Consider the following 24,902-nt stretch of genomic DNA (forward strand, 5'->3'; position numbering starts at 1 on the left):
CAAGTATGTTCCGGATTTTAATTCTTGTGAAAATCCTAATTCATTTGCAAGTTGTGCAACAAGAACAAACTCAAACAGTTTGTCAAAAGATTGTTTCCTATTTTAGCTGCTTGTTTTATTTACTTTTGACCAAACCGCAAATGAATGGTTTCCTGGCCCCATCCAAACCGTAACTAAACATTTCTTTTTTAGAAAGAGTTGCTGGCAAATGATTTACTCTAATATCCACTCACTGTACTTTTTATTTTATTTTTAAAAACTTGTGAACTCAATTTTATTTTCTAAAATAAGAAAAGGAGCACTAAAAAATGCATCTGTTCCCAAAGCACAAATTCCACACTCCTAAGAGCATCTCCAGCCGCGCCCCCAACAAGGCCTCCCAGGAGACTTTTCGGCCGCCGGCGCCAAAAAATCGGCCCAGACGTGCCCCCAAGGGCCGAAATTTCGCCGGCTCGGGCCGAAATTGGCGCCGGCGGACCCAACCCGAACCCGGCGTGCCGGGGGGCGCTCGGGGGCGCCGGGCGAATCGTTTTTGGCGCGAAAGAGCCGCGGGCCCTCCTTGCCAGCGACTCGTCTCGCTTCTCGCCGCTTCGTCGTCCTCATCGCCTCGTTTCCCGCGGCGAATCAATGCCAAAGCTGCTGCGCGCTGCCGCGCCGCTCAGCCTCCGCCATTGATGCCTCACGGGCGGCGCAGTGAAGGCGTGACGACGCGCGTCCCCGCGCATGCCACGCGTAGACGCGGCGGCCACGCGTGCTTGCGGCGCCTCCGCCTATATAAGCCGACCCCAGCGCGCCGGTGGCACGCACAGAGTCTCCACCGCCGACGCGCCCTCTCTCCCCTTCCTCCCTCTCCCCTTGCCGTCCCAGTTCAAAGAAATGGTCGAACGATTCCCAGGCGACGGCGCGGCGGCGAACGGCTTCGGCCGCCGCCACCTTCACGAGGACGAAGCTCGGCTCCTCTTCAAGGCCGAGTACCCGGTCCCGCTGGACATGCGGGTGCCCGGGGCGTGGAGAATCAGCGCCGGCGGGGTCCCGGTGCCACCACCACCCACTGGGGCGGCACGCCGTGCGGAGATCGCGCGTATCCGCGCCTCCCTGCCGCGGGCGGCGAGGGAGGGTCCGCGCTACGTCCCCGACAGCCCGCTCTGGGAGCCGTACTTTCGCCGCCGTCACGCCGAGCAGCTCGAGGCCACCAATGGCGTCGTGCCCTCCTGCAGGCTCAACTCCGAGGGGCGGCGCCGATGGTGGGGCGTGCCCGGCCGCACGCTGGAGGCCGTCCTCGAGTACATCGAGGGCGGCAACACGCGAGGCTGGAGTACCCCGAGCCCCCGTCCTTCTCTCGCCGCCGTGGGAGCTCGTGGACGCCGAGGCGCATGGACCCCGGGGCGTCCTCCTCCTCGTCCGGTCGGTCGACTGGCTCTCCCTGCCTCCGCCCCGTCAAGCCGGAGCCCCAGAACATGCCTGTCAGCCGGCGCACCCGCAGCTCCGGTGTCCGCATCGCCGACTCCACCCCCGCGTCTGGCTGCCTCGTCCTCGTCGCGCCCAAACCGGAGCCCAGCCTCCCCCCGGAGTACGAGGAGCTAGCCCGGCGCGGCTTCTCCGACGAGGACGCCCTATGGTGGGCGCGCGACGACTACCTCCGCGACGAGATGGTCCGGCAGCGCCGGGCCCTGGAGGAGATTGCCGCCCGCAAGCGTGGGCGCGAGCACGAGCACGGCGTCGTGATCCTCGACAGCGACGACGACGAGAACGCCGCCGGACCGTCCAACCCGCCGCGCCAACCGGGAGAGGGTTGCAGCAGGGACGGCGGTCGCGGCGGAGGCGACGACGACTACACGCGGTTCTACAGCCTCCTCGGCATGTAGAACGGCGACGAGCGGTGAGGCGACGGAGACGGCGGGCCTAGTAGTGTGTTTTTTTCTTTTTTGTAAAATATTTTAAATATGTATGAACTCTCGCCGTGTTTGGTTGAATTTGGTTTGAACTTGCCGAAATATGTATGAACTCGCCGAAAATGTTTGAATTTGCGCCATGTTTGTGCCGCACTTTAATTTTCACAAAAATCCGTGGGCGCCGCGACTGGGTGGCATCACGCCCCAACGCGCGTTTTGCGCCGGTGCGCCCCCAGGGGCGATTTTTAGCGCCTCCTGGGGGCCAACGGCTGGAGATGCTCTAACGGACAAAACTGCATAGGCATGCACGTCGGCATATAGAAGATATTGGCTCTCATCCATGAAAAAAAAAAGAGTAACGCACAGCTTTCTAGCATCGACCACCACAAATCCGATTTGGAGTGATGCATTTGGAAGCGAATAAGATCGTGACCGTCCGTAGAAGTTCAGAACATCGGCCCGTGTTGTGTTCAACTCGCCACCATCTTCAAGAGAAAGTGACGGAGAAAGATTCTCTCAGGACCTGAGATAACGACGTACCTATGGGTCAAGTCTTTGCATCGGCTAATTCGCGCTAGTAGAAAAAGGGCCTTTCGTTTAGGCCTGACCAGCCCATTAGTCCCGGTTTTATATGAACCGGGACTAACGGGTGCATTCGTCCCGGTTTGTGAGCCCAGGTGGCCGGCCGGGGCCTCGCGGGCTTTGGTCCCGATTCGTCTGGACCCATTTGTCTCGGTTCTAGGAACGAACCGGGACCAATGGGCCTCGCTCCTGGCCCATAACCATTGGTCCCGGTTCCAGCCATGAACCGGGACAAATGATTTGCCTATATATAGCCCATCGCCAGCGAGCAGAGCACTCCACCGTGCTCTGTTTTTTGCTGGCCGACAAGGGGAGGGCATTTGGGTGCTCTAGCTCACCTCCTATGCACATGAGGTGTTCGATGAAATGTCCGAGCCACACTAGTTAATATTTCTTCTCTCGAAACTCGACCTCCGAGCTCCATTTTCCCCGAGATTTTTCTAGGTTTAGCGGTCCGTCACGTCCCGTCCCCGTCTTCACCGCCGTCGATCGCCCGCACCGATCTCGTCGTCGGCACCACCGTGGTGAGCCTCTTGTTCTTATCTTCTTTCTGAAAGAAAAAAATTCTTACTTGAGATGGATACTTGTCTAATTTTCTTACTTTTATTATTCCTTGTTATTATATAGTGCGATGGTTCTGGTATCCGCCCCCGTCGGCCCCCGTCCTGTCTATGATTCGGATGTGGTATATATTATCTTTTTATAACTATTTGGTTCATTTATTGTTTATGACAATTATGCCGACCAACATGACATAGATTTTTTTATGTAGGAGGTGGTTGAACCGGAAATTCCAATCGACCCAATTGTCGAGAGGTTAAATTTAGTCGAAGAAGAAAACAATTACTTGAAGGAAAAAATAAAAAAATTGAGGAGGAGAAGATGATATTGGAGTTGCATGTTGCGGATGTCGTCGATGATCACAAGATCAAGATGGATGCAATGCGGTTGAAAATTAGAAAGATTAGAAAATATGCCATTCATACCGAGGCTTGGTATCATTATGCGGTTGGATCAATTGTTACCTTAGTTGTGATTATGATCGCATTTGTTGTTGCATTGGAAGGTTTTACATAGTTTCAATGTATGGTTTAACTAGATGCTCTGGAGAGCTATATGTTGTTCAATTTGAACTATGTATGTACTTTGGTTTTAATGTGATGATGAACTAGTATTAATTTGTTCACTTATCTCTATCCAGCTGAAAAAAATCAGTAAATGCATGGAAAATAACAAATGAAGTCAGAAAGGGTTGAAAATTGATGATGTGGCTTTGAATGGTGCATTTTGAACACAGAAAAACTATGGAGTTCAAATAAGTTCAAAAAAATGAAATCCCTTTGTAACAGACGAGTTTCCATATGAAACCCTGATACTTCGAAAGAGATTGTCCGTTTTGTACACGAAGTGCATCCAGTTTTTGCCGTAAGCCTCTCTACTTTCTTGCACATGCTATGTGGGTGAAATGATGATACCATGCCAACTTTCAACCTTTTCAGAGTTCATTTGTAGTGCTTTTCAATTTGAGGGTCTTATAGCTGAAAAAAATCAGTAAATGCATGAAAATAACAAATGAAGTCAGATAGGGTTGAAAATTGATGATGTGGCTTTGAATGATGCATTTTGAACACAGAAAAACTATGGAGTTCAAATAAGTTCAAAAAAATGAAATCCCTTTGTCACTAGTAGAAAAAGGGTCAAATGTGAGACACATTAGTGCCGGTTTCCATTTGAGCGGGCAATAATGTGTCCATTAGTGTCGGTTCAAACGGCTAGGCGGGAGGAGACCTTTAGTACCGGTTCATGCCACGAACCGGTACTAAAGAGAATGGGGCCCAGCCAGCACCTTTAGTACCGGTTCGTGGCACGAACCGGTAGTAAAGAGGTTGTGGCAGGCTGTTTTTAGTCCCACCTCGCTCCCCTAGCAAGATTTTTACCACCTTAAATATGTTACTTCTCAAACTATCACAAGCACTTGGTCTTCATTGAACTGTATGTGTAGAATTTGTGGTCGCAATATTAGTCTTCACCGGTTTCTAAACCGTTGAGGCTCATATTGACAATTCAGATTGTACACAAAAATATCATTGATAATCAATGTATTTTTTATGATAATCAATGTTTTTTAAACTTATTTGAACTCCAGCCTATTTTTGCGTTCAGTATGCATCATTCAAAGCGACATCATCAATTTCCAACACGTTCTGACATCATTTGTTGTTTTTCAGTCATTTGCGAGCTAAATGACGGTGAAATTGAAAATCACTACAAAATGAACTCTGAAAATGTTGGAACTTGGCATGGTATCATCATTTCACCCGCATAGCATGTGCAAAAGAGTAGAGAGGGTCACGGCGAAAACTGGACGCACCTCGTGTACACACTGGACAATCTCTTTCGGAGTATCAGGGTTTCGGACGAGAACTCATCTGTTACACGGGCACTTCAATGTTTTTTAAACTTATTTGAACTCCAGCCTATTTTTGCGTTCAGTATGCATCATAATAAAACAGAAAATAAATAAAACAGAAAAGACAAAAACTATATAAAAAATTTACTCAAAAATAAATAGCAGAAAATAAATAATGCAGGAAAGAAAAAAACTATATAAAAACTTGTTATATTCACAAAGAAACTAAATACAAAAAAAACTACTCAGAAAAAAATAGAAAAAAATTATATAAAAAATTGTTGGGGCGCTGCCCAGTGGGCCTGCCAGACCTAGGGTTTGCAAATACAGGCCCAGAAAGGCCAGCAGGCTCACAGGACAGCGCGCCGAAGTTAGGCCCAGAAGCCTGCTATATAGAGAAGTTCGAAGGAGCAGCCGCGGCTGGGTTTATAAACCAGTGCGGCTGCCCTTCGCTCGGCGAGGTGGGACTAAACATTGTTCACCGCTGGTGGCAGCGCACAACCATTAGTACCGGTTGGTGGCTCCAACCGGTACTAATGCGTGGGCCTTTAGTACCGGTTCAAGCCACGAATCGGTACTAAAGGGGGCCGTTTCCCGCCGCTTGACCTGACGAAAATTAGCCTTTAGTACCGGTTGGTGGCTCCAACCGGTACTAAAGGCTCTCCTATATATGTGGCACCTACGAAAAAACCAGTTTCATCGACCCACTTCTTCTCCAACTTCTTCGCGCGACATCGCCGCCGCCGCCGCGTCGTCGCCGTCGCGCGCCACCCTCGCCGGCCCCGCCGCCCCCGCCGAGCGCCGTCACCCCCGCCGCCCGTCGTCGCCGTCACCGCCGTCGCCCCCGCCACCCGTCATACGCCGTCACCGCCATCGCCCCCGCCGCCCGTCGCCGCCGCCCCATACTACGTCGCCGTCTCGATCGCGCCGTCGCCCCCGGCCCGCCACCCGTCGTCGCGCCGTCCCCGTCGCATCGCCGTCTCGCGCCACCGCCCGTACGCCGCCGCCCCCCGCTCGTACACACTCACACACATACACACACACATATTTTTTTTACTTATTTTCTGTTTTCTGTTGTTTAGATTAATGTTAGATGAATTACGTAGATAAGAATGTTAGAATGTTAATGTTAGATGAATTATATGGAAAAGATGTTAAATATTAATGTCAATTTTGGATGAATTAGCTAGATATTAATTAGGTATATATATATGAGATTTGAACTAGTTGAATTAATATAACTAGTTTATTTTTAGTATGAAAATTAATAAAACAAGTTTATTTTTAGTAAGAAAATTTAGGTATATGAGATTATTTGAACTAGTTGAATTAATATAACTAGTTTATTTTTAGTAAATTCTTAGTTGAACTAGTGGAATTAATATAACTAGTTTATTTTTAGTATGAAAATTAATAGAACAAGTTTATTTTTAGTAAGAAAATTTAGGTATATGAGATTATTTGAACTAGTTGAATTAATATAACTAGTTTATTTTTTGTAAGTGCTTAGTTGAACTAGTTGAATTAGTAGAACTAGTTTATTTTTAGTAAGAAAATTTAGGTATATGAGATTTGATGATCTAATTAAAATATTACTATATATAGCTACTTTATATATATATTTTAGTAAGAAAATTAATAGAACTAGTTTATTTTTATAAATTCTTAGTTGAATTAGTTGAATTAATAGAACTAGTTTATTTTTAGTAAGAAATTTAGATATCTAAGATTTGATGATCTAATTAAAATATTACTATATAGAATTAGCTACTTTATTTTAGTAAGAAAATTAATAGAACAAGTTTATTTTTATTAAATGCTTAGTTGAATTAGTTGAATTAATAGAACTAGTTGAACTAATAGAAGTAGTTGAATTAGTTGAATTAATAGAACTAGTAAGTGTTTAATGTTTCACCTATATGAACATAGGAAATGTCGTCTGACGACGAAAATGATTTCATTAAGTGCGAATACTGTGAAGACCAGCGCTGCCTGTGTGACAGAAATTTCCTTGATGATAGGCGCTTCAGCATCAAGCTGGATGAGACCTTCGAAGTGGATACAGTAAGTCACAACGAAAAGTCTTTTTCGTAATTAAGCATGACTTATATATGCTTCATTTGCTTCAACTTATAATTTTAAATTTTCACTATTCTACTAGCGCATCCCCTGCCATGCAAGAATTTTTGTCTTGGATAAGATAGGCTTCAGTGCTATGGAAACTATGGAGGTAAAGAGAGTTTACCTGAAGACCGAGCATGGTTATACTTTCAACGTCAAATTATACAATGCAGACACGTACACCTATTTTGAATGCAAAACTTGGCAACCACTATGCAAGGCTTATGCATTTGAGCCTGATATGGTTATCACCTTTGATATTCGTCCAGAAGATGATATTGAAGGTAATAGAGACATCTGGGTCGATGTGCAGACGCCTCCAGTTCTACCATTATGTGAGTTTCTCAACCATATTTATGTCTTTGATATTGTTTATTCAAAAATAGTTGACAACTAATTTCTATTGACAGCTTATTTCCATTCAAGCAAACATGTCCGGCGCTTGGTAGACAGGACCTACTACTGTCCCGGAGCTGAACTAAACTGCGAGGAGATAAGTCATTATGTTTCATGGCTTGAGGATCTTCATACTGTTAAGACAAATTTTCTTCCTGCACTTAGAAATGTTAGTACTCAAAACGTGCGACCAATAGTGATCGTATTGAACTACGGTCACATCTATTTACGAAAGATGGTAAGATTTTTACTATTTATCCTCAGTGCATCTTTTGCATACATTATTTTTTTGCTAAACTTTCATTGCTAAGTATATTAATTACTATACGATGTTCTTCAACAGGGACTCCCGATGACAGTTGTGCCTCAGTGGATCGAGCCTAAAGGTCACATGTCAATGGTTAGCTTACGGCCAAGATATCCTACATTGCACATGAGTGCATTCAGGATTTCTAAAAGCGATGAATGCTTAATAGTGAAAGATTGGAGCAAAATTGTTAACGATCCCAGAGAAGTACTAGGGGGCAGCAATGAGAAGCGCAGCCCACGATTAGGAGACAGGTTCATCTGCATGCTCCAGTATGATGAATCAGGAGAACTATACATGTTCTATGCTATTTTACCTGAGAGAGAGCAGCAGGAGTGATTTAGCTAGTTCATGCTCTTAGTACTTTTGTCCTCTCATGTCCGTGTTCTTCGTCCTGAACTTAATCTCAAAGGGTGATTTGCTTTTGTGGTGTTATGAACGCTTATAATATGATGACCATGTTGAACTCGATGATATCTTTGCTTCTGCTACAAGTGAATGTTTTTTATTTAAGCTAGTGTTGGTGCTGATTAGATAGCGGTAATGACTATGATGATTAAACAGTGGTAATGACGACTATGATGATTTTTAGCTAGCTAATTTACTGTTGTTGATGATATGATGCAAGAGTTTTTATATTAATATGATGATGATGATGATGAGTTATTATATCATTTATAAAAGAAACCGCAGATTAGTTTCAGCTGGATGGATCCTATCTAAGTGATCAAGTATATGCCATATCCATATTATACTTGATCACTTAATTATAGGTGATCAAGTATAATATGGATATGGCATATACTTGATCACTTAGCTAGGATCCACATGCATCCAGTCGAAACTAATCTGCGGTACTTTCACCTAATGATTTAACAACTAAAATAATCACTAAATTAAATTGAAAACACAAAATTAAAGGAAAAATAAAAAATAATACCAAAACACCCCCAAACATTTAGTACCGGTTGGTGTTACCAACCGGTACTAATGTCATGCACGCACCCGGGCCTGGCTCGTGCCACGTGGTGGCACTTTAGCGCCGGTTCGTGATGAACCGGTACTAAAGGGGGGACCTTTAGTCCCCACTCTTTAGTGCCGGTTGTGGAACCGGCACTAAAGGCCCTTACGAACCGGCGCTAAAGCCCGGTTCTGCACTAGTGTGTAACAGACGAGTTTCCGTATGAAACCCTAATACTTCGAAAGAGATTGTCCGTTTTGTACACGAAGTGCATCCAGTTTTTGCCGTAAGCCTCTCTACTTTCTTGCACATTCTATGTGGGTGAAATGATGATACCATGCCAACTTTCAACCTTTTCAGAGTTCATTTGTAGTGCTTTTCAATTTCAGGGTCTTATAGCTGAAAAAAAATCAGTAAATGCATGAAAAATAACAAATGAAGTCAGAAAGAGTTGAAAATTGATGATGTGGCTTTGAATGGTGCATTTTGAACACAGAAAAATTATGGAGTTCAAATAAGTTCAAAAAAATGAAATCCCTTTGTAACAGACGAGTTTCCGTATGAAACCCTGATACTTCGAAAGAGATTGTCCGTTTTGTACACGAAGTGCATCCAGTTTTTGCCGTAAGCCTCTCTACTTTCTTGCACATGCTATGTGGGTGAAATGATGATACCATGCCAACTTTCAACCTTTTCAGAGTTCATTTGAAATGTTTTTCAATTTTAGGGTCTTATAGCTCAAAATAATCAGTAAATGCATGAAAAATAACAAATAAAATAAATAAGTAATTAGAAACAAATTAATATAAACTTTAATAAAATATATAAGTAGAAACAAAATAAAATAAACTTTAATAACATTTATGAAACTAAAATTAACAAAGTATTTTCTGTTCAAAACATTATAAGCAACCTCTAGTATTATTGAAACTAAAATTATATAAAATTGATGCAACTAAAATTATCGAAGTATTTTCTGTTCAAAATCGTGAAAAGCAAAAAGAATTTTCATAAAGAACTTTTTTTGTTAGAAACTTTAATACCAAAAAGAATTATCATAAAATAAAATAAATAAGTAATTAGAAACAAAATAAAATAAAATAAAATAAATAAGTTTTTTGTATATGTAGAAACAGAACAAAATAAATAAAGCAAAAAAGAAAACAAAAAAACTGTCAAAAAAATATGCCACCTACTGTGCCGCCACGGCCTGAATACGACTAGAAACCCATCGATGGGCCAGGATTCAGGCCCGCAGAAGGCCCAGTAGGCCCATCAGGCATAGCAGTGACATTTAGGCCCGTAAGCCTGCAATGGAGAGGAGCTCGAGAGGGGTGCGGCAGCCCCTCTCAACTAGCGAGATGGGACTAAACTTTCGACGCGGGCGCAGCAGCACAGGACCTTTGGTCCCGATTGGTAGCACCAACCGGGACTAAAGGGGTGCATTGGTACCGGTTCGTGGCACCAACCGGTACCAATGCCCCCCCTTTAGTCCCGGTTGGTGCCACCAACCGGGACCAAAGGCCGCCGCTTCCCGCCCTTTGGCCTGCCGAAAACTGACCTTTGGTCACGGTTGGTGGCACCAACCGGGACTAAAGGGGTGCATTGGTCCCGGTTGGTGCCACGAACCGGGACCAATGCTCTTGGTATATAAGCAGGACTTGTGAAAATTTCACTTCTCATCTCGCAGTTGCCGCCCCGACGACGCCAACGACATCGACGCCGCCAGGCTGCTGCCCCTGCCCCGGCCTCGCCGCACCCTGCCCCGACCTCGTCACCGTCGCCCTTGCCCCGGCCTCGCCGCACCCTGCCCCGACCTCGTCGCCGTCGCCCCTGCCCCGACCTCGTCGTCGTCGCCCCTGCCCCGACCTCGCCGCCGCTCGCCTGCAGTTTGAGCCTCACCGCGTCGTTCCCCCTTCCTCCCCGCGCCCGAACGCCGCCGCCGCCTGCCCCGACGCCGACGACGAAGCAGGCCCCCTGTTCATATGCAAAAGTTAGGATTTTTGTGATATTATTGTAGAATATGATGATCATATTGTAGAATATGCAAATGTTTGTATGTTCATATGCAAAGAATTTTTATTTTGTTCATAGAATTTTTATTTTTATTTTGTTCATAGAATTTTAATTGTAATTTTGTTCATAGGATTTTTTATTGTAATTTTGTTCATAGGATTTTTTGGTCAGGTAATTTTGTTCATAGAATTTTTAATGTTTTTCTGTTTTAATTTTGTTCATAAAGTTTTAGGATGAAAAAAATAAGACGAAGAAATATAAAGGGAGGATGAGAAGTTTCGTTTAGTTTTAGGATTATTTTAGTTTATGTTTAGTTTAGGAAGAAGGAAAAGAAAAAGATGAAGAAGAGGAGAAATAAATAAGAAGAGGAAAAAAAGGAAAAAAAGAGGAGAGGAAGAAGGAATAGAGGAGAAGAAGAAAAAATAGGCCCGCAATTTTTTTTCTTCTTCTCCTCTTTTTTTTTCTTTTTTTCCTCTTCTTATTTATATCTCCTCTTCTTCATCTTTTTCTTTTCCTTCTTCCTAAACTAAACATAAACTAAAATATTCTATTTTTTCTTCTTCTCCTCTATTCCTTTCTTCTTCTCCTCTTTTTTTTCCTCTTTTTTTCTTCTTCTTCCTTTTCTTATTTTTTATCGGGTAGGTCGTTGTCGATATAACCCCCTCTCGACCGTGATAACTTATACCACGGGAGCACCCCGGGCCCTCTCGCTCGACTAAAATTCTCGAGGACACCCAAACCCTAGAAAAAAAGATGTCGGTCTCCTACCCCCTCCCGCCGCGCCCCTACCAGACAAACTCTCTCGAGGCCACCCAAATTTACCAAGTTAAAAGAGCGTTGTCGTCGAGGCCACCCCAAACCCTTGAAGCGTTGTTGAGGCCACCCCAAACCCTTGAAGCGTTGTCGAGGCCACCCCAAACCCTAGAGAAGCGTCGAGGCCAGGCCACTAATATGATTCCTTATTGTGCTGCTAGCTAGTTCTACGTTTTCCACTAATATATCCATCTGTCATGTTTGAATAATAATTGCCATGTTGTAAATATTTGCAAAAACTATGGATCCGCACCCCCGAGACGAAGCAAAAGAATCAGTGTTGGGGGAGATAATCGCACACGGAAGTGATGCCGTCTTGTCATTTATCAACGACACATGCATCGATGGTCTGGAAAGACAGCTGGATGAAGAAGCGGGCTACGACGATGATCAAACAATGGAGGAGGAAGGACACCGTGATGACGGCTCCGGTGACCGAATGGAGGGGGAAGGACACCGTGATGACGGCTCCGGTGACCGAACGGAGTCCGGCCAGGTATATATATTAATTAATTAAGCATGTGCTGACTATATAGCTAATTGATGTGCATTAATTGTTTTTGGTATGTACGCATATTAACTCTCTTCTTTTTCTTCTTTTCTAGCCCCCCGGATCGAGCAGCACTTCGGTAACGAGACGAGGCCCGAAGAGAAAGTTGCGCACGGATGAAAGGTACACGATCATCGAAATTGATCGCGCTGGCCAACCGATTGAACCCCTCCGGACCAAGCAAAAATTTAATGCTCAGTGTGGGGTTCTAGTGAGGGACATGATCCTGATCAGCATCGAGCAATGGTTGAAGCCTAAGGACAAAGACTCTCAGGTGTCTTATGTCAGCGATAGGCAGAAAGCTGATCTTTGGACCGCGCTGCAGGAAAATTTCACCTTCCCGCCAGAGGAGGATCCGGAGAATCCAGTTAAAAAGCCAATGATCAGGGCTTATGCTCTTAAGAAGATGGCTAAGCTATTCAGGAGGTGGAAGAATGAGCTGAAATCATCGTTTGTCGACCAAGACAAGACTCCTGAATTCATCGGCCGATTTGAGAAGATCAAAGATCAGTGGCCCGAATTTGTCACCAAAAAGAAATCTGAGAGAGCAGCGAAGATGTCAGCGACAAACAAGAAAAATGCTGCAAAGAAGAAGCATCACCATCGCACGGGGTCAGGTGGCTACCTGAAAGCCCGGCCGTTGTGGGACAAGGCTGAGAATGACCTCATTGATAAAGGGATCGAACCAGAGACGCGACGCTGGCCAGACCGTTGCAGGACTTGGTTCTTCGGGGTTGGGGGAAAATTGGACCCTGTAACAGGGAAGTGCGTTTGGACCGACGAGCAGCTGAACACACCCATCGTGAAGCTTCAGGAGTATATCGGAAAGGCGCAGCAAGAGACGTTCATTCCAGACAGAGAGAACGACGAGCTCACAGAGGCCCTCGGGAATCCTGAGCACCCCGGACGGACACGAGGCACGCCAGGCTCTCTTTCGTGGAAGGCTGGATTTCCCGACGCAGGCGGGTACAAACGTCGGGAAAGGAAGAAGAAAAAGGAGTTGACCCAACTACAGGCGCTGCACGCAAGGGTACAAGCGCAAGAGGAACGAGAGGCAGTTCGCAGCACGCGACCTGCCGAACCTACACCCGAAGCTACCCCGCCATCTCAGCGGAGAAGCAGCGTGGCTTCCAGGGAGCTTCTTCAGGAGCCTGTCTTCACGGCTCCTGCTAGCTACCCCGTAGATGCTATCACGGAGTCTCAGCATTGCCACCTTATGACGCAGTGGATGGAATTGAAAGTCAAGGCGGTTGTTGGCTCTGTTGCACCTCCTGAACCTGGCGCAACTTTTCACTGCCGGCCAATTCCAGAAGGATATGCTAGGGTGATGGTGGATGAAATCACAGAAGGATTTGAGGACCTCCAGCTTGACCACCCTACGGGTGAAGGGAGACTCGGCTGGGTTCTTGTCTGAATACTCCATGCCTATGGCGGAAGGAGCTCATCAACCTTCCGAACTGGATGCCTCCGCCTCCTCCTCCTCCGACGAGTCAGGGCACTCCGCCTCCTCCACCGCCTCCTCCTCCGGCGAGCGACGATCAGGGCACTCAGCCTCCTTCTCCGGCGTGTGGCGGCACTCCGTCTCCTTCTCCGCCTGCGCCGGCGCGCCCAAGCAGCCACCAGCCTCCTCCTTCTCCGCCTCGCCAGCAAGGGCGGAAGAGACCCGCCGCCGCCCCGGCTGCTCCGGCGCGCCGTAGTCCTTCTCCTCCGCCTCGTAAGCAAGCACGAAAGAAGACAGCCGCAGCCGCTCCGTCTGCTCCGGCGTCTAGCAGTACAGCCAGAGGCGGGAGGCAATACAGATACGGTCCACCTCTCAAGCCTCTAGAGAAGTTACCGTACGAGATGACCGCGGAAGAAAACAAGAAGATCGTGGAAAAAGAAGTGAAGGACTTCTTTGAAGGGGTGAAAGCAAAGAGACATCCACCTCCGGAGGACAAGGTAGATCCGGTGAAAGAAAAGCGCACTATCGATGCCCTGAGGAAACCACCAAAGTCTCCGCCAAAAACCAACTATGAGCGCATTACTTTAAAGACATATATCGAAGCGGAGCGGTCGGGAAGTACTGTCAGTGATCAAAGGTTAAAAGAACGACGAGCAGCTGGGAAAAAAATTGCCCAACACGGCGAACAAGCAAACCAATCGTTCCCCCCGCTCAATGTGTCTAGCGACATCGTCGCTAATGCTCCGGGGATGGTGCCCGGTTATAGCAATCTTGGAGATTACCTGCCCGACAATGTACATTATGATTTCTTGGAGGTGGACGAACACAGATACGAGTATGGGAAGCCTCTCGTCAAAGATGAAAAATCTCTAACAACGATGATGCGAAGATTCCATAATTGATACATGAAAACCTGTAGAGAGTCTGGGGGCGAATACTTTGTATCTGAGAATTAAAGAGGAGCACGACCTCGTTGGAACTGATCTGTTGCATGTTCCATTTGAGGAGTTCTTCCAGTTCTTCAATCAAAAGGCCCTCGATAAATTAACGGTCACTTGCTACTGTCTGTAAGTACTACTTCTGTCATTAAGTCTCTATATATAGCTCAGCTCTTTCATTGCATGCATTTATAATTATCCTCACTATATTATGCAGATTGAAGATCGTCGAGTGCAGAAAAGCAGAAATGTATGATATTGGGTTCATTAACACAAATCTCATAGATGAATTTCAGGTTACAAAGAACGCTGAAGAGGCCGAGGCCAACTTGCTCAAATCATTGTTAATAAATCAAAACAAAGATTTAATACTCTTTCCTTACAACTTCAAATGAGTGTTACTGTCGTGTGCATATTCGGTTTCCCTTATTACTCGAGCGAGGTTATAGTAATGTAATTGATGAGTTATACATGCGTGCGCAGCTTCCACTATATTCTCCTGGAGATTAAGCTTGACCGGGGACTAGTAACCGTCTTAGACTCGAGATGAAAAGAACCCAAAACCTATGCGGACATGACTAAAATTCTCAACAAGTAAGTTCAATCGATCATTATCGCACCATATCGGCAACTTTTTGTTCATTTCCTGATATCTCAAGTAATAATTATTTTCTTTGTCTTGCAGGGTTTGGAAACAGTTCACCGCAAAAGCTCCGGGACTGCCGAAGGAGCTGCGATATACATACCCGAAAGTAAGTACTACTAGCTAGCTAGTTGCGCGCATCTCCCGTTGATTCTAGCTACTTTCATCAATGCCATTTATAATGCTTCATTATCAGTTTGATTGACCTTTATTTCTCGTAAAGTGCGCACTTTACGAGAAATAGAGGTCAATCATTTCCTTGTTCCTGCCACAAGCATGGTTGTGGCAGGAACAAGGGAATGATTACTGTGGATACTACGTGCGCGAGTTCATCTACAACGCGACTTTGAAAAATAAGCGGGGCTACTCTAAAAGACAATATGAAGTGCGTAAGCAATAATATTCACAATTTCATTTTATTACACCATCATTTATGTTGAGTTTCATTCATATATATGTATTGAAAGATCGTGGATGTCGCCTAGAGGGGGGGTGAATAGGCGCTTTAAAATAATTACGGTTTAGGCTTGAACAAATGCGGAATAAACCTAGCGGTTAATTTGACAAGCACAAAACCTACAACAACTAGGCTCACCTATGTGCACCAACAACTTATGCTAAGCAAGATAAACAACTAAGTGATAGCAAGATATATGACAAGAAACAATATGGCTATCACAAAGTAAAGTGCGTAAGTAAAGGGTTCGGTTAAGAGATAACCGAGGCACGCGGAGATGACGATGTATCCCGAAGTTCACACCCTTGCGGATGCTAATCTCCGTTTGGAGCGGTGTGGAGGCACAATGCTCCCCAAGAAGCCACTAGGGCCACCGTAATCTCCTCACGCCCTCGCACAATGCAAGATGCCGTGATTCCACTAAGGGACCCTTGAGGGCAGTCACCGAACCCGTACAAATGGCAACCCTTGGGGGCGGTCACCGAACCAGTACACTTTGGCAACCCTTGGGGGCGGTCACCGGTACCCGTCAAATTGCTCGGGGCGATCTCCACAACCTAATTGGAGACCCCGACGCTTGCCCGGAGCTTTACACCACAATGATTGAGCTCCGAACACCACCAACCGTCTAGGGCGCCCAAGCACCCAAGAGGAACAAGCTCAAGGGCACCAAGCACCCAAGAGTAATAAGCTTCTCAACTTGTAACTTCCATGTATCACCGTGGAGAACTCAAACCGATGCACCAAATGCAATGGCAAGGGCACACGGAGTGCCCAAGTCCTTCTCTCTCAAATCCCACCGAAGCAACTAATGCTAGGGAGGAAAATGAGAGGAAGAACAAGAAGGAGAACACCAAGAACTCCAAGATCTAGATCCAATGGGTTCCCCTCACATAGAGGAGAAAGTGATTGGTGGAAATGTGGATCTAGATCTCCTCTCTCTTTTCCCTCAAAAACTAGCAAGAATCCATGGAGGGATTGAGAGTTAGCAAGCTCGAAGAAGGTCAACAATGGGGGAAGAACACGAGCTCAAGAGATAAGGTTCATTAGGGAAGAAGACCTCCTTATATAGTGGGGGGAACAATCCAACCGTTACCCCCACTCCAGCCCCGCAGAGAGCGGTACTACCGCTTGGCCAACGGTACTACCGCTTGCCACTATAAGCGGTACTACCGCTCCCCCTCGCGGCACTGCCGCTGGGCCCAGAGCGGTACTACCGCGGTGGCAGGGCGGTACTACCGCAAACGAGCGGTACTACGGCCCCCACTGCCGTGGTTAGTACCGTAAAACCCGACACGAAAAAAGACCCCTCGAATCGAGGCGGTACTAGCACGAGACCGCGGCGGTACTACGGCCGGGGGCTACCGCTCAGGAGCGGTACTACCGCTCTAGAGCGGTACTACCGCTTGTAGCACCCAAGCGGTACTACCGCTCCGGCCCGCGGTACTACCGCTAGGAAACCAAAACTGCCATAACTTCTGCATATGAGCTCCGAATTGAGCAAACTCAAGCTTGTTGGATAGAGGAAGACGAGTAGCATCAAAACAGCATAGAAGATGGGAGTGAACTCCGTTTTCGATGAACTCGAGCTTGTCATCAAGATGACCATAAGCTCCAAAACTCACAAAGAGAAGAACCAAACAAGAACCAATAAAGATGATGCAAGGATGCAATGGTTTGAGCTCTCTATGAACGATACGATCAAGCTACTCATCGAGAGCCCCCCTTGATAGTACGGCAATCGATCCTATAACCCGGTCTCCCACCTACCATCATGAGACCGGTAAAATAGAAAACCTATCAAGAGCAAACCTTTGCCTTGCACATGGTCCACTTGAGCTAGATGATGACGATCTTGACTCCCTCAAGTTGGACCACCTTTCTTGGTTGCGTTGGCTCGATGAGGACTAGTTGATTGCTCCCCCATGCTCCACTATGGGTGAGCCACTCTTCCGCACATCTTCACAAGTCCATTGTCACCACAGTGGACGGCAAGCTTCAAGCATTTGATCTCTTCATGATGCTTCACTTGAACTTGCACACCGCAACCTAACCCCACAAAGAACTCTCACGAAGATCATGGGTTAGTACACAAAGCGTAATTGACAATGCTCACCACACCATGTGATCGCTTGATCCCTCTCGGTACATCTTGTGCGCTTTGTGTGTTGATCAACTTGATTCACTCTTGACTTAGTATTGATCAACCTTGACTCTTTCCAACTCTTTTCATTTGGATGATGTCTTGAAGGTAAACATGAATGATCACACAATCTTCTTCTTCAAGACATGCTTGCAATAAGCTCAACTCTCACATGACCAATCTTTGGATAATTCCTTAATAACACCTTGGTCACCACATAAACTCCTTGAAACCAACACATGGACTTCAAGAAATGCCTATGGACAAATCCTTTAAATATAACTCAAGGCAACCATTAGTCCATAGAGATTGTCATCAATTACCAAAACCAAACATGGGGGCACCACATGTTCTTTCATGTATTAACCCCCTTCTTCAAACTAGACGTGGCAGATGCGGAATGAACTCCTACCACAAGATCGCATGAAAGCAATTCAAGAGGAATTGGCGGGATTCTTTCTTGACCACGTCATCAATAAAGCCGGAGAATACCATGTGGAAGTTGAGTTCAAGAGATCTTACATATTGTATATGTATGTAGCCAGTAGCGTCGGATAGATAATACGAAAACTTGTTGTTCGACCAATCTCTCGGAGAAGGAAAGGTCGATCACTTCTCTCGGTATGCATGACGAACTTCTGTACTTAATGGTTTCCTTCATTTTCTTACTAGCTAGCGTGTCGAGGGCCTCTCTATGTATAGTACGTAGACCAAGCACGGAGATAAGAGAGGACACTTCTCTCTATTAATTAATTAGCTACCTAACACAATATATGAAAAACACCTTAATTAACCATACAAAACCCCCAAATCCACCCCCCTTTCAGAAAAAAAAACAAAAACCCTAGCCCCTGAACAGCTGACGCGTGTATGCCTATTGGTCCCGGTTGGTGCCACCAACCGGGACTAAAGGGCCTCCTGCCTGGGCTCGCAGCACCGGCCACGTGGAGGCCCATCTGTCCCGGTTAGTATAAGAACCGGGACTAAAGGCCTAGGCATTAGTAACGACCCTTTAGTCCCGGTTCCCCAACCGGGACAGATGGGCCTTATGAACCGGGACAAATGGGCCTTTTTCTACTAGTGTCGGTATTTTTTCATGAATCAATTAATCCTCTTGCTCCAAACTAACATATTCTTTACTGTTCATCGGTGTTTTTCATCATGTCAGTAGGATGACTAGGATCTACTCCCTTTGTTTCTAAATATAAGTCTTTGGAGAGATTGCACTATGGACCACATACGGAGCAAAATGAGTGAATCTATACTCTAAAATGCATCTAGATTCATTTGTATGTGGTCCATAATGAAATCTCTGCAAAGACTTATATTTAGGAACAGAGGAAGTAACATGATGTATCATATACGTGTGTATGTCCTGAGCAGAAAGTGAGGTTCCTAGTCAGCTAACCTGATCGAGTTCTTTAACTAGTGTTGATTAGGATGTTTTGATGTTGATTAATGAAGATCTCCTAGTCCTTTGACGTGGGATGCCTGGTTAGAATTAACTGGGTACTACACCCATTTAGTTGACAGTGCACGACTAAGACGGCCTAGCTAGTTTTTTCTTCCTTGATTGATGAGAGGAACCTAGCTAAGCTAGATGCATGCATAGCCCTCAAGTCGATCGATTGACGGCAGCCTGGAGCACAAAGAAGGTAGGAGCAAAGTGCTCAACTTTCCACCACAAAATCTACTCTGGGTGACGCGTCTGGAGAGGCCGAGAAGATTTAATTACCATATCCATATGGGGTAGGGTAGAGCGGGAGAAGGTTGGCCGGTCGGTGATGGTAGCTGTTGACGTGTTGCTCGTGCTCGCTTCTCGCTTTCGTTGGACGGACGACGCTTCCGTTTGGCTCCCGAGCAAAAAGGAGCTCGCACGGTTCATATTTCAACCGTTCGTGTGTGTGACTGTGTGTACATTTTGGGTAACGACGCGCTTGTTCGGAAGAGAGAGGGGAAAATGGATCTTGTTTTACCGTCTGGTAACACGAGTTGAGAGGATGGATGGGTGAAGGCGTGATTCTCACTCACTCTTTGAACATTGGTTTCGGTTCTTCCATTCCATCGTATGCTTAATTTGGTCGTGAAACCTTGCTGGGTGTCTGCGGCCCGGACCCGTGCGGTGCGGATCTCGTCGGGACGATGCTTTGCTGAGTGCGCTGGTCGTGACGTCATGCTGGCGAGGCATTCGCCCTCCGGAGAGGAGGTTTTTTTGTTGTTGTTGAGCAGATCATCAGCCGGAGATGAATTAAGAAGTGTTTACAAATTTATTCCAGTAGCTGGGTCATCAGCCGACTTGAGTCATGACTATGCTCCATCCAAACACGTCCTGTTCTACTCTGCACATTCTGTCGCCACCAACACAAGTCGTACTGTACCCCCAAGAACGAAAAAGTCAAAATGATGGAACCTCAGCTTAGCTAGCCATTAGTTGTTGGTCAAAATAAAATGAATCTTTAGGCCAGGTCAACTTCCATTTATTTGTTTTACAATGTCCATCAACTAAATATTAACAGAGTATAATAAGGGCAGCGGTGATTAGGCATCAACTAAATATGCACACAAATATAATCTCCGCGTTTTTCATTTTTCTCTCATTTGCCATGTTTCCGCAAGGTACGGATGACTTTATAGCAAAAACTACGAACTAATGGCACTTTCTATCCACATAATATTATTTTATTACGTATAACTACGCCAACATCACAGATTAATCCATCACACACATCATCGATATCATGATAATCATGTTCTCATTTTGCAGAATAAATGAGATAACGATCATGATCCGTCATCTGTTGGAGTGAGGTTCACGTAAGCATGTGGATCGATGGACGACGGTTTTGTCCCTGCGACTAACCCAAAAAGAGGCGTCTTAATTTGATCGTTGATTGCTTTTTATCTTGTCACGTACTACTCCGTACAGGACCTGGAGTTAGATTACGTGACACTTGCAGTTGATTATAATACACAATTATTACACATGATCACGGCGCACAACCGGACAAGCGCCAGCCGGACAACCGGTCTCCTGATTAAGCCAAATGAGTCGTGGTCAGTGTGATTATAATTGGGAAAGATAACAAATGGTTAGATCACCTAACCTAACCGGGACAGCGAGCAAGATTTGCATGCGGTGCATGCATCTGTCACTTCATTCTGAAGAGCTCGAGGTCACATATGTTTGGTGTTTCCCGCAAAAAAAAAAAGCATATGTTTGGTGTTAGAATATGTGTTGTAACATGTATACGGTATTTGCATCAACCGTATACGGTATTTGTCTTATCATTTAGGAAAATAACTGTACAGTGTTTCTGAAACAATAAATATCTATTCGTTACGAAATTCATTTGACGTGCAACCAACGATCAAAATCCTACTCCCACAAATAACCATTTTGTTTTCCTGGTGTTTCAACTCAGATCTCCAAGAGGACCCTAAGCATTTTCCATGGCCTTGAAAAGTTCGCAAGAAAAGTGAGATTAGAATTTTCGGTACGTACCCCTCTCCGGCCAACGACTGGTGTGTACCTTCATATCAAGAGAAGGTGACCGACGGAGATTAACGTCGCGCCATCGTGTTGGATCTACAGTATAGGCTCACGTAAGTAAATTAGTTGCATCAGAGATAGAGCACAAAAAGTGCACATATTCGCCGGAAGTCTACGCAAATATGCCCTCCCAGATCCCAGTGTGGTGCAAAACTGGGCCAGAGTCTCGAAAACAAAATATGCACTTCATTTCTATAATTGATTTTGGAAAAAACATGTTTTTGGTTAAATTTGTCGCAGTGTGGTCGGATGCATACCGTCATTGACCTTGTCTAATATTTCGCAAGTTAACTAAGTGTTCTGGTGTAATCACTACAACAAAATAGCCATGTAGAGATGTTTTCAATTCGACGCTTTTGTGTACGTCTCATTACTAAAATCCACTTGGTGCATATGGACGTTTTTTGAGACGCACAACACATCGTCCCTTGATATTCCGATTAAAAAAATCTGGGTGGTTCCGTATATTTTGTTCAACCACCATTGCCCACTAAAAATAACCCACCATCGGCCATACATCGTGCGATATGGGCTAAGAAGATAACTACCGTGAAAAAAGAGATCGATCTCTCACCTCTAAACCTAGCGCCGCCATGCCATGCCGCCTCCTTTGCCAAGCTCCTCTCCTTCCTACACCGGACTCGCCATCGTAGGTCCACCGCCATGCGCTCGCCGGCCGCCAGCAGCAGCCCCGGGGACGCTGTCCTCCTGGTGGCGGCCCAGCCCCAGTACGCCCGTCCTGCAGGCGGCGGCCCAGCCTCAGGAACACGGTGATTTGGAGGCCATGAGGGATCCTGCGATCGAGCGCACAAGGCCTGGTCACTGGATCTTTAGCAACAGCTTGGCCAGTTCATCGTAGGTGAGTCGATCTACTTTTTCTTTTCAGCTGTTCTATCAATTCATTCAAAGTAAAAAATTGGAGCCTCTCCCTTCATGCGTAATTAATTGTGGAGGAGAATCTGACACTGCACGTACTTCAGATTATCTATATTAAGATTAGGACAACACTACTTTGTCTTTTTCCGAACTCATTTTTTACTAATTATACCACTGGTTCAATTTAATGTCGATCTTACACATAGCTTTCTTCATTGTTTTCTCCCAGATTACGGACACTCACGTATGCAGGTGTTTGACAAACAACCTCTGAGAATACCCTGATAATACAAGATGGTCAGTGTTCTTTACGAACCTTTCTTTTTCATGCGGTTAATAATTAAAGCTCGTGTATCAACTATCAAAGCACCTCATTCCCACCATAAATGAAAATGAGAATTTTGCGCCCATGTTCTAATATTTTCTGGAATAAGCATGCCTTCTACTATCATACATGTAGTTTCTCATCTGCAGAAACTTTTCTCATGTTATCTGATAAAGAGCGCTCCCTGGATGGATATATTATCATGTTTGGTAAGATTTAATCATATATGCTTATGTGAAACGTCTGGGTCACGTGCCTTGCACTATGTCTGGAGCAGCTAAATGGTGTGATGCTCACTTATGTAGATTTTGTATTAGACTGAAGATTATTAAGGTGAACTACCATGAGAATTTAGTCTTTTAATGGTAAACTATCATCCTATGTAGAGCTAGTATTAAGGCTTAGATATTATTGGTGTCAACAACCATGAGAACTCAGTCCCTGTATGTTAAACTGCTGTTATTTCTGTACATATACTTCTTTGTAAATTGTTGTTATTTTTTCTTACAAATATACTTCATGCATTCTCACCTTAGCGAATCCATCAATTACATCAAGATTTATCTCTCTTTTTACAGTATGTCTCTACACTTCATATGGTTACATGACATCTACCAAACTAGATTGAACTTCTGCAGTGCATGTTTACCTCGATGTGGTATGTAAATATCGCTCTTCTCTATTCTTATGGTTGTCTATTCAGTGAAGTAAAAATTACTAGTAGAAGTTCCAATGAATTTATTTATATCTCATTTGCCTTTCTTTGCAGAAAAAACATCTATGTACGAATTTTAAAGGCAGCAACCACAAGGATAAACTAGAGAGGCAGAGAAAACAAGGATCTATTGTTCCACTATCAACATGTAGATACTACAAGTCATATATGTATCAACTAGTTTGTGAGACATGTAATTCTTTTATAGACGATGTGTACAATTGACTTTGTAAACTACTACTGGCTCCCTCTCTCAGTTATGCTGTAATACAACATTATTATTTTGTGCTAGTATCATCCTATGTAGAGCTAGTATTAAGGCTTAGATATTATTGGTGTCAACAACCATGAGAACTCAGTCCCTGTATGTTAAACTGCTGTTATTTCTGTACATATACTTCTTTGTAAATTGTTGTTATTTTTTCTTACAAATATACTTCATGCATTCTCACCTTAGCGAATCCATCAATTACATCAAGATTTATCTCTCTTTTTACAGTATGTCTCTACACTTCATATGGTTACATGACATCTACCAAACTAGATTGAACTTCTGCAGTGCATGTTTACCTCGATGTGGTATGTAAATATCGCTCTTCTCTATTCTTATGGTTGTCTATTCAGTGAAGTAAAAATTACTAGTAGAAGTTCCAATGAATTTATTTATATCTCATTTGCCTTTCTTTGCAGAAAAAACATCTATGTACGAATTTTAAAGGCAGCAACCACAAGGATAAACTAGAGAGGCAGAGAAAACAAGGATCTATTGTTCCACTATCAACATGTAGATACTACAAGTCATATATGTATCAACTAGTTTGTGAGACATGTAATTCTTTTATAGACGATGTGTACAATTGACTTTGTAAACTACTACTGGCTCCCTCTCTCAGTTATGCTGTAATACAACATTATTATTTTGTGCTAGTATCATCCTATGTAGAGCTAGTATTAAGGCTTAGATATTATTGGTGTCAACAACCATGAGAACTCAGTCCCTGTATGTTAAACTGCTGTTATTTCTGTACATATACTTCTTTGTAAATTGTTGTTATTTTTTCTTACAAATATACTTCATGCATTCTCACCTTAGCGAATCCATCAATTACATCAAGATTTATCTCTCTTTTTACAGTATGTCTCTACACTTCATATGGTTACATGACATCTACCAAACTAGATTGAACTTCTGCAGTGCATGTTTACCTCGATGTGGTATGTAAATATCGCTCTTCTCTATTCTTATGGTTGTCTATTCAGTGAAGTAAAAATTACTAGTAGAAGTTCCAATGAATTTATTTATATCTCATTTGCCTTTCTTTGCAGAAAAAACATCTATGTACGAATTTTAAAGGCAACAACCACAAGGATAAACTAGAGAGGCAGAGAAAACAAGGATCTATTGTTCCACTATCAACATGTAGATACTACAAGTCATATATGTATCAACTAGTTTGTGAGACATGTAATTCTTTTATAGACGATGTGTACAATTGACTTTGTAAACTACTACTGGCTCCCTCTCTCAGTTATGCTGTAATACAACATTATTATTTTGTGCAATGACATACAATTTTTTAATATATTCTGATATGTAGATGAGAGTCAAATTATTTGGTATTAGCAAGTAATTTCATTAACCGCAATTGAACAATAATTTTTTATACAATATAAATAGGATATATCATATACGCAGTTGCATCTAGTATGAATTTTTCAATGCCCCTAGGGGCATAAGGATGCTCTCTAAACGTCTCATACCATGT

At 44.4% G+C, this 24,902-nt stretch overlaps 1 long non-coding RNA gene across 1 annotated transcript; it reads left to right on the forward strand.

The window, feature by feature from the left end:
• The first annotated feature begins 21,735 nt into the window (after positions 1–21,735).
• Positions 21,736–24,664, forward strand: LOC123075790 (uncharacterized). The gene is made up of 5 exons (XR_006436204.1): positions 21,736–22,079; positions 22,326–22,393; positions 23,000–23,079; positions 23,191–23,715; positions 23,827–24,664. It is a non-coding gene; the product is annotated as an uncharacterized lncRNA (long non-coding RNA).
• The last annotated feature ends 238 nt before the right edge of the window (positions 24,665–24,902 follow it).

This window comes from Triticum aestivum, chromosome 3D (genome assembly GCF_018294505.1).
Source record: "Triticum aestivum cultivar Chinese Spring chromosome 3D, IWGSC CS RefSeq v2.1, whole genome shotgun sequence".
Lineage (NCBI taxonomy): Eukaryota > Viridiplantae > Streptophyta > Magnoliopsida > Poales > Poaceae > Triticum > Triticum aestivum.